Below are 15671 nucleotides of genomic sequence, written 5' to 3'. Positions count from 1 at the left end.
TATATCAAAAAAAAGAACAACAAATCAACGAACTATAAAATTTCTTTTAAAAAAAAACAAACATAAAAAAAAAACCACAAAATTTCTATTCGAATAAGAAAAAAACTATAATTGTTAAATCATATATATCACTATCGTTAGAGTCTTCACAAGATTCTACCTTGAACCAAAATATATAGAACACAAAATTATACTAGCATATAGTTTATTTTGATAAACCAATTCAATTAGTTTATAACTTATTAATTTTTATTTCAATTTTACTCGTATTATCTTACTTCAAAAAATTAAATATTAATTATGTCATTTCATGTTTATATTCCAGTTGAATTGGTAATTTTACACAATATTACAAACTCAATTATTTATTTACCTTTTTTTTGCCAAACAAAGTTAATTGTTATAAAATTAACTATATATATAGCTTAAAATAATACTTTACATATATTGAAAGACTTGAAATCATCAATAATATACTAGAAATTAATATTTGCACTAACACTTAAACTAATATATTTATAAGGACTTACAGTCATCAATAATAAACTCTAAACTAATATTTACATTGATATTTGTACGAATATATATATAAAATGACCTAAAATTATTTATAAAATATTTATTTATTTATTTTAGAAAAAAATCAGGCTGGGCTGGTGTGGCTATAGCCACACCAAGGCTTGAAGAGGTCGACCCTTGGTCATGGGGTTAAAGAAGATACGAGTGGTTATGGCAGAGAGAAGATTGTTGATAGAAAGATTAGATAGAGAATAAAGATGAGAAAATTATCAAATTAATCAGCGACTCTGTAAAATATATAGGTCTATGAGAGAATATGATTTTATTAAACTGTCAAATTGATTAAATGTTTAATCAATTACTATCATTTAAGTCCTTATATTTTACAACTTACTATCAATTGGTCCTAAAATTTATCCACTTATTCTTAATTTAGTCCTTAACATATTTTTTGAAGGATTATAATATGAGTAAAATTTAAGAGAGTCGAAAACTTTTTTAAAATATTAACAAAGTCAAAGACCTATTTAAATGGGTTTTTTTAGGATCTAACTGAAATATTTCATACAGATACTCACCGAATAAAATATCTAGTCTAAAAACAATGAATCAATCATACCTCTATTTCTGACTGACTTTTTGCTATGAGTATTTTATAGAGTCTGATTTGGTGGTTTTACTCGAATAAAACTAGTAAATCAAATTAAAATAACTTGCTTCATGTCAGATGTCACACATTTTTCCATCATTGATTAATCCATGTAATGGTCCATTGATCAAAACGGACCCCCACACCATTCCTTTCACACGTAGTTTTCAGAAGCTCATAATGCCAGCTCCATTTCTAATCTTCAACTTTAGATTTTCATTCCTTTCATCAATCACGATCTTTCCAATCGTTGCCCTCCAAAAATCTCATTTCATCCTTGAAAAAATTTTGGAATGTAGAAATCGAAATTTTTTCGAAATTTTAGGAAAAATTCGGTAAACGAAAACCGAAGTTTTTTTCAATGCAAAAAAAGTTCGATAAATAAAAATCGAAGTTTTTATTGAAGGACAAAAAAAGAAATCTGGTGTTGTGAGAAGTTATCTTTCAAAGGCAACATTTTTTATGATAAGATCTTCAGCCCATGAATCAAGTGTGAGGTGAAATATCATGTTAAAATTACGAGGGAAAAAATGGAATTTTATGGGGTATAAAAGAAAGGCGGGGTTCGGAAGATAAATTATCTTAAATTTTTTTGTCTCGGCTTGATTGCATTCTTGGTATGAGTTAGCCTTTTTGTATGGTCTAGTTTCGTTTTCTCTCAAGACCCCCCCCCCCCCCCCCCCCCCCTCTCCATTCCTAGTCACCTCGGACACGTTGCATTTGTCGTTCATGTTGTCTTTCTCAAGCGAGACTTCAAGGTTAGCATGTGTGGTGGATTTGCTTCAATAGGTAGCAATATCTTCGGATGAGAAACACGGTATAACCATGAAATGTATCCGGGTACGGTATCAAATCCAAGATTAGAGAGTAAATTAAATGCAATTTGCATTTAATTTTATGAGAATAAATAAAAGTAAATCTTGAAAATGATAAAAGTTGATTTTTTTCTCTTATAATTTGGGACATGAAAAAATAATTTTTTTTTTCCTTATAATATCGGACAGAGGGAGTATTAATTTTAGAAAAAGGCTGAACATATTTATTGGCACTCGTGAAATTATCTTATTGTTTAGCAACATAAAAAAATTTAAAAAAAAGGTTCAAGTATGTAATAATGTTATGCACAAGACTCAAAGGGTAAACAGGTAAATAGCCAAAAAAAATAACACATGAGCAAGCTTTCTCTCCATTAGTGGGCGGAAAGTTTTTCTGTGGGTCCCACGCCTAAATCAATCTTTCCTTCCAGCTTTCCCTTGCATCCAAACGGAGGAAAATATATTCGAATTTGTGCTTTCCTTCCTTCCAGTTTCTTTCCTCCTACTTTCCTTTAAAACAAACAATGCCTTAAGCGTATAGGATATATACTGATGATAAAGTTTTTTCTTTTTCTTTTATTTTTATTTTCTAGGTTACCAGATTTTATTCTGTTCAATAAATTTGTAACTTTTAGAAAAAACATTGAGATACAAATGTGACTATAAACTACAATTTTAAGCATTAAAATAGTGATTTGTCGAGTAGATTAAATAGCTCAACTAATTTGAGCTCAAAGTTAAAAAAAATAAGAGGTCCATCATATCCTGTCAAAAGAGAAAACAATATTCAGGTGTATTATGTGAACACACAGATTCAACAAAAATACAACAAACGGGTATTTTTGGTATTTCAAACAATAAATTTAAGGACATTTTGGTAAAAATCCAAATCATTTCCTCCTCCTCCTTCACTCACTTCTCTCTCTTCACTGTAACCACCATGCCATTTCAACCACCATGCCAGAACCACGTCGTTCGCCTCCTCTGTCATTTGTTCTCCTCCACCATTACCATCACCACCTCGTCCTCACAACCATGTCCTCACCATCACTCTGTTCTCACAACCACGTTGTCACACTACCAGTGGCGGAACCAGAAAAAACAAATTGGGTGGACCGTCAAAAAATTATAATATATAAATCAAATACAAAATCATATTCCATATAAAAATTTAAGTCATAATAAGCACCAATTTGTTAAATTCATTAAGTTTTTGATATCTTCTAAATAAAAATTAGAATATATTAATTATAATTATTTTTTTTGGTCAAGTAGCTTAAAGGCCAGTCTCTCACAAATTTAAATGTGGAGAAATGTGGAATCTGGAATTCGAACCCCGATCACTCCAATAATGTCCATGGTAGCTACAATTTGAGCTACACTTATGAGACAATTATAATTTATTTAAAAATATACTAAAAATTTACATGGGAAAATAACTTTAAAAAAATAAGCTTGGTGATTTAATAAATTTTATATGAAATTGTACAATATTTTCATTTATATTTTAATAATATTTATAAAAAATTTCTAAATTCTTATGACTTCAAAATATATATAATATATACATGTAATTTTATGAAAACACCGTGAGTATTTTAGTAATTTAATTTTTTTTTTTTGGGGTGGGGGGTCGTGACCAACCACAGCCCACCTCTTGTTCTGCCACTGCACACTGCCCTCACCACCACCACCACTAAGTTGAGATTATGCCTTCCGCTTTGTTGAAAACATTGGGAAAGGATCAGACTTTCAGGTGATTCGAAAGGGATATTCAAGCCAAAGCAAAAATTCGATTGCCGGTCTTTAATGCAATAGGTCGGTGGGCAACCAAAGCGAAGATTTGACAGGAATTTGAGCTTGCTTTTCAGATTCTACAGGCAAGCGGGAAGGTCACCTTTCCGTGAGAAATCAAACACGAAATAGAAAACAGTGAGAAAGAGAGATTCGGTAAAGAGAGAGAACCATGAGATAGAGAGATCTGGTCGAGAGAACAGAGAGAGGAGTTCGCCGACACCAACACCGGAGAAAAATGTGAGAGATACAAATAAAATAAAATTGTAGTATTGAGTACTCCCTCCGTACCACACTATATGTTACTTTGAGGAAAAAATTTGTACCACAATATATGTCGCTTTATATTACCAATGAAGTATTTAATGTTATTTTTCCTATTATACCCTTAACTATTTATTACTCTCACTTTTTTCAATTCTTGAATTTATTTTTTTCATACCATAAATGAAGGACAATTTTGTAAATTAACTCATAATCTCTCTTTTTTATACAACATTAATTATCTTTCTTAATATGCGTAAAAGTGTCAAAACGACATATATTGTATTACGGAGGGAGAGTAATAATAATAAGTGTGGTATAATTGTCCCATATGTACTGTTCAAATATCTTTTATGTTCTACCAATTAAGTCCGGCCTTACCTAAATGGCCAATGCTAGGGTGGGAGACCATGATAGGTCTCTCACCGGTGCACCGTATGACATGTGGTTAGGATTGAATGTGTACATGATATTATGGTGTACTGTCAGTATTATATTATTTATATTTTTTTGAAATTTTTTTTCAATTTTTCCGGAAAAATGTTTTCTAACTTTTTTCGGGCACAAAATTTTTCGATTTTTTCTTTTGGAAAAAATTTCCCGATTTTTGGGGGAAAAAGTTTCGATTTCACATAAAAGCAATTCCAGAGTTTTTCTGGGAAAAAAATTTTCCGTTCTTTTTTCGGAAAAAAAATGTTTTTGCTTATTTTTTTTTATGGAAAAAGTTCAGATTTTTTCCGAAAAAAAGTTTCCGATTTTTTGGGGAAAATAGTTTCGAAATGTTCACCTAAAAATTATTGTCGATACAAAAAAAGTAAAAAAATAGAAAATATTTGAAACTTTTTTTCCCGAATAAAATATTGGAACTTTTTCAGAAAAAAATCGAAAACTTTATTTTCGGAAAATATCCGAAACTTTTTTCCCGAAAAAAGAACGGAAACTTTTTTGTTCAGCAAAGACTCCGAAATTGTTTTTTTTCTAAAATCGAAACTTTTTTCCTCAAAAATCTGGAACTTTTTTTCCAAAAAAAAAATCAAAAATTTTTTTCAAAAAAAAAAAATTAATAAATAATATAATACTGACAGTACACCATAATATCATGTACACATTCAATCCTGACCACATATCATATGGTGCACCGGTGAGAGACCTGTCATGGTCTCCGACCCTAGAATTGGCCTACCTAAATGCCGTATAAAGGCATCAATTAAAATGTGACAATGACACCATGCACGGTCCCCACGGGCTAAAGCTGGAAAACGTGTTTTTTTTGGCTTAATCACATGATTTTATATATGCCAATTGGCAAAGGACATACTCCATCCGTCTTAAAATATAAGCAAAAGTGAGTCAAAAAAATTTAATGTATATGGTTAAAGATTTAGAACAAATGCATTATTTTTGTTGACAAACTTTTGCTTTTATTTTGGGACGGAGGGAGCATATATATATATATATATATATATATATATATATATATATATAGGCCAATTCTATGGTGAAAGAGTGCTTCAAGTCTTTCATCGTAAACAAGTGATGAATACTACTATAACGAATACGAATTTTATAAAATCGACCGTTGGATTGAAAGTTTATATCATATAGATCATCCATACAAATTTTTAAAAAAATTAAAAATCATTTAATATGTTATCGAGACCTATCAAGATTAACGTTTAATAAAAATTGATAAACCGTTAATCTTGACGAGTCTCAATAACATATCGAATGATTTTCAAATTTTTTAAAAATTTGTAAGAATGATCTATATGATATAAACTTTCAATCCAATGGTGAATTTTGTAAAATTTATATTCGTTATGAAGTTATTGACAAGTGGTGCACCGTGCACCACTTGATTAACTCTTCCATGTTAGACAAAGCTGTATCAACCACAAACTCAAGTCGATAGATTCATTTAGATAATACTTAAGTTGGAAAAATATTTAGACTTTTAATTCGGTTACAAATATTTACACTAGTATATCATGAAAAATATCTATGTTATAAGTAACATTAAACATTATTTTTTTATATTAATTGAGTTTTTTTTTATATAAATTAAAAGTATCTAGACATTAAGGTGGTCCTGTTGAGCTCTCCATAATCAAAATATTGATTTTTCTAAGTGACTCAATAGATAATTTTATGGTATGTTTCGAAAAACTTCATTTCCATTTTTTAGGATGTTTTTAAAAAATGAATCCGGTAAACATTAAATATCGACAAGTGGAAAAGAAATAATTAATAGTCCAAAAACTAAAACTAAAGATACTCTCTTTCATCCTATATGTATAAGAAAAATTTAGTTTTTAGATTTATTATAAAGTTGATGTATATAATTCTATAATTTAAATATATCAATTCTATAACAAATTATATATATATATATATATGAGTCAGGATCCGTTGACACCAACTAGTTTGACACCAAATGTTACACCTCTCAATAACGTTTTAACCGATATAAATTTTATAAAATCCACCGTTGGATTGAAAGTTTACATCATATAGATCATTTGTGTAAAATTTCAGACAAATCCAAAATCATTTGATATGCTATTGAGACACATAAAGATTAACGGCATTTAAAAAAATACAAAAACCGTTAATTTTGATGTATCTCAATAACATATCAAATGATTTTGGATTTATTTGAAATTTTACACAAATGATCTATATGATGTAAACTTTCAATCCAACGGTGGATTTTATAAAATTTATATCGGTTAAAACGTTATTGAGAGGTGTAACATTTGGTGTCAAACTAGTTGGTGTCAACGGATCCTGACTCTATATATATATATATATATATATATATATATATATATAGGTTTAGTGGAGGTTAGTAGAGAGAAAAATTGACGAGTCCAGAATTTGAATTGAGCTTTTTCTAACAATAATGTAGGGTAACAAAAATCCTAAAAAAAGGGCAAGAGTGTCAAAATTTTATAACATAATGGATTAATTTTTTACTTGTGCTCTCCTCAAATACTTATTAATTTTAACATAAAAGAACTTGATAGTACTGTATCTATATTTCATCTCATCCAATTTCTCTCTAATTCTCTCCTTTTTTTTTTCTCCAAGTTAATGATGTGGAAAGAGATTGAATGATACTGCTAGTAATATTGTGGTAAAGTTTTCACCATCGTTAGCGATGACTAATTTTTGTTGGGAAACTTGTGAGGTACATAAGGTGAGTTTTTTTCTCTCAACCAAATTTTCTCCATATACATGAGTCAAAAATCGAATTTCTGACCATATGATTAAGGGATCAAGATTCTTACCACACTTAGACCAATAAAATGTTGGTAAATGATACTAGTAACTTATTAATGTCATTTTTATAATAATAATTGAATAATTATGCGGAAAGAGATCGAATGATTGTAATGTTAATCTCATGTCATTTTATAATAATTGAAAGGGACTCCTTCCGTCCCATGAGCCAGTTGACTGCGTTACGCATGTCAATGCATAACTTTGACGATTAATATTTTTAATTGTATAATAGTAAAAATTATAAAAATATGATATTTTGAAAATACTCATCGAGATGAATCCAACATCATTTTATATGCTAATATTTGTTTTTATTTATTAGTAGAAAAATAGGGTCAAAGTAAGATATGTGAATAGTATATATAGTCAAAATAGCTCACTCATTTTGGGACAGAGAGAGTATTGTTGACGAATGTCTTTATGACACTCTTTAAACATTTTATTTATAGAAATTATTGTTCTAAAATGTAAAACATTTTAAATTTGGTGAATTCTTCGGTACACATATTATGTGGATGTATACCGGTACACCGCTGAGGTGGTTAATAGGTGTCAACCATTTAATGTAGATTTCGTTTCTTTATTAAGTTTTCATCATTAGACACAACTTTTTAATATTTATAAATGTATCATTCACATAAATATAGTCAATCAATCATGTTCCACAATAAATCTCTTTTAATCTATGTCACATTTTTTTAACAAGATTCAAATAATTTAATATTATTTAATATCCTTTAAAATAATATAATTTTAGTATTTTAACAACACTCAACACATTGTATTTTCTATAAAAAAAAACGTATGATTTAAACAATTTTTTTATATTATTATTATTATTATTATTATTTTCTTTCATTTTTTTTAATATTATTAATTTACAAAGTTTAATATTTATTTACCGTTTAACCATTAACACATATAATTATTTTTTTGTACAAAAAAACTTAAATTTTTTAATATGCTTAAATATTTTATTGTAATAGTTAATCTAATTAGTTGATGTTGAACCGTTAGATTGTCGACATTTAAATTCTTAAATATTTTCCATTTCAATTTGGTCAATTTATTTCCTTAGTTCTTATGGTAGAATTGGTAGAGACTATTGACAAAAAAAAAATGAATTGGTAGAGACTTAATTATCAGTTCTTGATAACTAGGTTTTTTGAATAACAATTAATCAAACTAGTTGATATTGAGGCGTTTATATTGTCAAAAATTTGAATCATACGTGTGTCATTCCAACTAGGTGGTATTGAATTGTTTCATAGAAAATTGATTTCCCTTGTCACAGTCGTTATGCTTGTATCAAAATTCTTTCTGCCATCATTCCATTTCAGGTATTTGCAGAAATCCCGCGGATGGTACCACAATCTGTTCGACTAACCATTAGATTATCAAAATTACAATTTCTAAGTATCTACTGTATGTCATCCCAATTAAGTGATTTTGAACAATCTAATTGAAATATGATTTAATATCGGCGTTAAGAGTTGAGTTAGGATTTTTGAAATTAGTAGGTTCGTAGGGTTAAATATGATTTAAGGATAAAACTTATGGGCTGTTGGATTGACTTATTTTTAAACTTGGAAAAATAAATAAGCTCTTATATATTATTTATAAGCTTGTCAAAGAATTTATGAAAAATTTGTATGAATGATCTATATGATATAAACTTTCAATCCAACGGTGAATTTTGTATAATTTTAACAAGCACACGTGCACCACTTAAGACATTTGTGCATGTTAGCTGATGACGGATCGTCACACTCTCTAATCCATGCCTATTTTAGCAACATTAGATGCATTTTAGTAGGTTTTAAGCAACATTAGATGAATTTTGTATAAACATGATTACTTGTGTTGCAAGAAAACAGGAAAATTGTAGGAAATTGCTGATTTTCACTACGCTGGGGGCGTAGCCCATCACGCGCTGCGTGATGGAGATCACAGGGAGCCAAGTTTTTCACCATGATCACGCGCGGTGTGATGCCTACCACGCGCGGCGTGAAGCTTTGATCAGAATTGGATTGCTCTCTGACTTGATCACGCGCGGCGTAGCACTGACCACGCGCGGCGTGAAGGAAGGAAGGACAACTACGCCGGGGGCGTGGAGCTATCACGCGCCGCGTGATACCGTTACACGCGCGGCGTAGTTGAAGAAATTGCAACCACGCGCGGCGTGATAGATCTGGCGCGCGGCGTGGTTGCGATTATTATATAAGGATTCTGCATTTTCTGTTTCGGGGAAGTATCGACAACGAATAGAGTGGATTTTGACAAGAGATTGCGATTCACTAATTTGTTGATCCAGTTGTGAACACTTGAGTAAATTCGAATGATACGGTAGATTGCATGTGATTTAGCTATAGAATAGGTGATTCCGATGATTCTACCTCACTTTTCCACTTATCACAAAGCACGTTTTTCTAACAATTCATCACTCAACATACCCCCAATTTATGTGTTATTCTTGCATGATGTTTATAAACACTATTAGACTAGTTTGATCACACAATCCCTGTAGATCGATATTTTATTACTACGTGATATTTCGTTCACTTGCGAAAATTCCATCATTAGCCTTCACCATTTTCACTAGGGAAAACTTGTAAATTAATATTTTTTTAAGCAACTTATAAATCAAAGTTTAGTTATTTGTAAAAAATATTTTTCATAAGCTAAAAAATAAAAGCAAAATAAAAATTGGTTCATGAAGAAATTTTAAGTAACTGTTATTTCAGTTATAGTTGAGATTTAACAATTATTTATTTGCATAAGTTATTTTTTTTTTTATAAGTTTAGAAATAATTTAATCCAAGTAGACATTTTTACCACTACCCCATGACCTCAAGCGACTACCCAAACCTTTCACCACTAGACCAAAAGATTCTAATTTTGTAAAGACTAAAAATTTAGTAAAAAAATAGTAAAACAAAATTTGGCCTAGGATGGATTAGAAGGCTAATGCTATGGTGGACCGCCTTCACGAGTGGTCCACCGTGGACAAGTGATTTACCGAATACATATTTTACAAATCTACATATGATATAAACTTTCAACCCAACGGTGAATTTTGTAAAATTTATATTCGTTATAATGTTATTAATGACTGGTCCACCATGGACCACTTAATGAAGTGGTCTGTATTATAATTTATCTGGATTAGAATCAGAACCCATGACCATACGTTAACAACACATACAACTTACCAACAAGACAAATAATCATCTTGTTAAAGTAATAAAAGTAAAGGTGTAAAACAAAATCCCAACTTTATTCCTTAATGTCATTCTGCCATCATAGTAAACAAAAATTAACATATTTCATTTTTGATTTTCTTCAGAAATACTACCATTCTAAAAATCAACAATATCTTTCAACTTCGATTTTCTTCAAAAATACTATATTTCTAAACAAAAATCAACAATATCTTTCAACTTTGATTTTCTTTAAAAATACTACCTTTCTAAACAAAAATCAACAACATCTTTCAACTTCGATTTTTTTCAAAAATACTATCTTTATAAACAAAAGTTAACATCTTTCAAGTTTGATTTCTTTCAAAATTACTATCATTATAATTATACTTACTTTCATTAAGGATTTATAATATTCTCAATGAAGTCGTTCAATATCACCTAATTGAACTAACAATAATTTATGAATTTAAATTTCGACAATCAAACATTTATAGAACAATCTAAAAAGTTCATTTACAAAACTTTAGCATTTTTCAAAATAAAATGAATTAAATATGAGTTTTTGAAATCAAAATATGAAGATAAAAATAACAAATATTTTGACTTAAAAACCAAATATTGAGCTCCTTATTTTTGAACAAACTTTTTATAATGTTCAACACGTATTTGCAAAATTATCATAAATACACATCAACTTAACAACATGGCGATAATTGCATGCATCAACAATTTGTAGGGATGAAAGCATGACATATTTTTATGAAGACAAAAAATTAAATTTATTTAACCAATAAAATATATTAGGAAACACTAAAAATTAACAGTATTACAATAATATATAAACATATTAAGAATTATAAGTTTTTTTGTAAAAAAAAAATGTATTTTAATAATTATATATATTAATGGTTCAACCGTAAATATATATTAAACTTTATGTGCAAATAACTAATAAATTCATATTTAATTCATCTTTTGTTAAAAAAAATTTAAACTTTAGTAACAAATATTCATATAATGTACTAATCATGACCGCGGAAAAAAAAATTAAAATTTCAAATGGTACGCACAAGTTGAATGAAAAGTAGGGACTAAAAACATTGACCGATGAAACTTCAGGGACTAAAAAGTGTGAAAACAAACTTTAGAGACTAAAACGAAAATTATGAGAAACTACAGGACCAAAAACATATTTAACCCTTTGTTATATATATATATATATATATATATATATATATATATATATATATATATATATATATATATATATATATATATATATATATATATATATATATATAAAGAGCATAAGCTATTACTAAAACAACATCCCCAATGTCATTCCGCCGTCACGCACGGAAAACAAAAATCAATAATATCTTTTAACTTTGATTTTTTTTTCTTCGAGAAATACAAATATTCTAAGCAAAACTCAACAATGTCTTTCAACTTCGATTTTCTTCAGAAATACTACCCTTCTAAACAAAAATTAACAACACCTTTCGACTTTAATTTTCTTCAAAAATACTATTTTTCTAAACAAAAATTAACAACATCTTTCAACTTTGATTTTCAGAAATACGACCCTTCAATATATAATCATGGTATCATGGCAAATATACGGTTTCTACTCTCAAATTTTTGTCTTAAACTAAGCCAGTTCAAATTTATCATGAGATTTCTATTCTCTTTAATTTTCGGTTTCAAAATTCTTTAGTTTCGTGTTTCATCCTAACCCCACTAGAAAAAACAAAAATAAGGGCAATTTTCTATGACCCCTAATACTTAATAAACCTAAAACAAAAAATCCAACACCCACAGCCTAAAAAAAAAAATCCATTGGTCAGACATTGAAAAATCACGAAATTGCAGATATCAAATAAAAATATAAACTTAATGGAAAAAAAAAGAGATCAGACTGAATTCAATGGGTGCTATAATTACAAAAAAAAAATAGAAATTGATGGGAAAAAAATACATATATTAAAAGTTAAAACTAGAATCCAAGATTAAAGGAGAGAGAGGCGAGATATTTTATTTTCTTTTTTAAGGTTTCTAAATTACAATAATCTCCATTTTGAAATTTTTGTAAATTAAAAGAGTAATTTAGAAAAATTCTATTTAAATAAGTCTTTAAATGACATGTTAAATTATCATTATACGTGGACCAATTAAAATTATACACCTCAACAATGTACCGGTACACATCCACATAAGACGTGTACCGGAGTGCTCACCTTTAAATTTTAAGATGTTGACTTTACAAACTTTAATAAAAACTTCATAAAAACATACTATTACTACCTCCGTACTTAATTATAAGATCATGTTTGACAAAAATGTATTATTTATTTACCTTGTTTTGACTGTATTTTTTTAATAATATATAAATGTAAATATTAGCAAATAAGATCTTGCTCAATTTGTTTTGATGAATATTTTCAAAATATTAAATTTTATAATTTTTAATAATAAACAATTAAAGATATTAATAATCAAAATTATGCATTAACGTACGTGCAGTGATTAAACATAATCTTATAATTAGAGACAGATGTAGTATTTAAGATGATTAAAGAGTATTCCAAAAATACTCGTTTGCATAATTGAATTAATGCTTTATATATCATTATTTACACATGCAAGAAAACAACCTATAGGCCAGGCTATAGCTAATAGTGTTCTCGTCCTTTTGTTCTTCCACGCTAGCCTCGTGGCAATAACTAGCTCCAAAATTTGAACACGAGACGTTGGGTCTACATAACTTGGATCTACTCATAATTCATATGGGAACTGACATATTGTTCTCCCATTCATAGGTCATGAAAAATTTCATTGTTTTGCACATGTTAGGAAAAAAAAAAAAATCATGTTAACTTGTGCCCTAAGGGCACATGTTAAGCTACATAAAAATAGAAATATATAGCATTTAATGATACAAAGAATATAATGTTCAGATAATTGAATAAAACACAAATTCAATAAATATTTTCCACATTTATCTTCTTAACATGTGTCTTAAGGACACAAGTTAACATTTTCCAAAAAAAAATTGACAGTGTATTAGGAAAAATTTTGTTTTTATGTAATCATGTTAAAAAGTAGAACAATTAATTAGCGTAATTTTGGAAAAATAACATTAAATAAAATTGATTTTAGTAAATTTTGCTTATATTTGAGGTCAAAATTTTTGTTGACTTTTGCTTATAAATGAGGTCGAAAGGAGTACAATACGATCTTTGAAAAATTTGGATTTTATTGTACTGTAACTATGTTAATCACTACTGTTTAATTTTAGGATGATTTTCAAGGTAGAGTGTATGTTGAACTTGAAGTATTTAGTACTTTTGTATTTTTTGTGATAAGGAAGCTAAAAAGAAAGAAAAAAATACAACTAGAATTTAAAACTATTTGTGTCGTTCTTAAGAAGATCATGAACACCTTTTATAAGAGAAGTTAGTATCTGAGGATGATCCAAATTTAACGGAGAAATCTATACATCGATTCCCATTTCTAAATTATCGAAGAAGTCGGCTTCTCATCAGGAATACTTTTATATTTAATAATATAAAATATTTAATGTTTAAATAGTTCAATACACAAATTCTAATATAATCTTTCCATATTTACTTCCTTAAAATATATTCCTAGTAAACAGTTAACTGTTTTTTCAATAAATTTGCAGTGGGACAACTAATAATGTATTGTAAAAAAATCTAATAGTACATCTATTATAAAAAAATTAACATTATCATATTATAATTTAGTTACACTATATCGTTTTTAAGAATATTTTATAGTTTGCTTAACAAGATTGAAAAAAAACTTCTCCTTCCTTCCCTTTCAAACTCCTCCTATTAAAACATTTTTTAAAATGAAAACTCCCACCAAAATTATACTCAGTCGTATTTGTAGGGTACATAACCATGCAATGCAATTAGTCAATTACACGAGGGAAAAACATTTTCTTAAAAGTTCACAACATAATGTAGAAAATTAAAGTCTGGGTCTACCTACCACCATATGAAAGCTAAATATAAGATATATAGTATTTAAATGTATTTTGATCTCTTTATTTTAATTTATTATTGACACAACTTTGTGATTGTTTTGGCCATCACAAAATAAGTCATTCAAATAAAAAAATCACTATTTTCTCTTAGATTAAATGTTAAATCGTGCCTCTAGGGCACTAATTAAACATAATAAAAAAAAATTCTTCTTAAAACTTATACATTTAATATCTTAAAAATATATATATATATTTTTAAATAATTTTATCTTCGATTTTTTTTAGGATACTTAATAAGTTTATCCAAAACACTGTTTAGCAGAACCTTTTTTCATATTATATATGGTAAGGACATATGTATAATATGTATCGATCATAAACTCATCAACTCGATAGATTTGTTTTTGTTTTCACCACCAATTGTATCCAGCCCACTAGATCGCTATTCTAGTATCAAGTGGTTCCATCATCTTCCCGATCGTAGTTGCGGAGATCAAACTATGGTCATCCCTATTAAATTCAGCGTCAATCACTACTGAATCAACTAACAATTGGTAACTTGATAAATTTCTTTTTGATAATACTCAACTTGATTCTCAATCTAAGGAGTATGGCACTACTACAAAAAAAAGGCTTTTATATATAGTGCTTATTTTTGGCTTTTATAGCGCTTAAAAGTGCTATAGATGTTGCTGCTATAATAGGTATGATGCCTATTATAGCACTTTCAAAAAGCGATACCGCAAGTATTAAAGCGCTATAGTACTCTTATAACACTTTCAAAAAGTGCTATTGTAAGTATTAAAGCGCTATTGTAATTATTTTTGGCTTCCATGGACAACCATTATTAATGCTTATTATTAATTTGTAATCTTCTTATGTATGTTGAACATAAAAATAAAATAAAATTGATGAACACCACGGTATAAGTTTTTCTATGGGCTTGGATCCTCTCCATCAATTATTTTTTTTCCACTTTTCCCTTCACTCATTTGTCTCTATGGGACTTGGATTATCTCCTTCAATTATATTTGTCTCCCACTTTCTTCGAAATTTTCTCATCCCACCTACTCACTTTCTCCCCTACCCCTTAGCAATTCGGAAAACGTTTTCCCAATTTTTTATAATGT

Source organism: Trifolium pratense, linkage group LG3 (genome assembly GCF_020283565.1).
Source record: "Trifolium pratense cultivar HEN17-A07 linkage group LG3, ARS_RC_1.1, whole genome shotgun sequence".
Lineage (NCBI taxonomy): Eukaryota > Viridiplantae > Streptophyta > Magnoliopsida > Fabales > Fabaceae > Trifolium > Trifolium pratense.
This window is presented reverse-complemented; position numbering follows the sequence as displayed.